Source organism: Natrix helvetica, assembly GCF_964273705.1.
Source record: "Natrix helvetica genome assembly, chromosome: Z".
NCBI lineage: Eukaryota > Metazoa > Chordata > Lepidosauria > Squamata > Natricidae > Natrix > Natrix helvetica.
In genome coordinates this window covers 4,799,314-4,799,808 of record NC_138554.1, presented here as the reverse complement: position 1 = coordinate 4,799,808, position 495 = coordinate 4,799,314, and the positions used below count along the sequence as shown (strand labels likewise).

Genomic DNA, 495 nt, shown 5'->3' with positions numbered 1-495 from the left:
GCAGGCCAACATTTTGTGGAGATTGTTCCCGACTTCCTTTCCTCCTTAAATAGTTTGTTGGATGACCTGTTCTTTATGTAAATCGCCAGAGATGAAACATTTCCTCTTAAGGAGCAGCCTTCATGGGCAGCCCATCAGTTCTGCAAACAAGAAAAGAAAAAAAGGGAGAGAGAGAGATGAACGAAGCACAAAGAACGGAGATGAGTATCTTAGCGGAATTCCTGCTTTTATTTAGTATTTTTCCAGGTGAGAAGGGATGAACGGAGTTCATGATGGCATGGAAACAAAGATGAGCTATCTTACATGTTTGTTAATTTTTCTTTATTGATTGCTCTCAAGAAATTCTTAGGGAATTTCTCCTAGAATTGAGACTTGTTGAGCATTGGGGATGGTGAGAAGAAATTGCACCTGGCCCAGATACATCCATTTCTGTTTTCCTCAACTGTTCAGGACCTAGAAAGAACAACAGGAGAAGATATAATAATAAAAAAAATA

The 495-nt window shown here is 39.0% G+C and overlaps 1 long non-coding RNA gene across 1 annotated transcript in view; it reads right to left on the bottom strand.

The window, feature by feature from the left end:
* Nucleotides 1-209: 209 nt before the first annotated feature.
* The window catches only part of LOC309381637, a 2,251-nt gene continuing 1,965 nt past the window's right edge, over nt 210-495 (bottom strand). Inside the window, exon 2 of the long non-coding RNA XR_014173575.1 lies at nt 210-453. This is a non-coding gene — a long non-coding RNA (uncharacterized lncRNA). The remainder of the gene's footprint in view (nt 454-495) is intronic.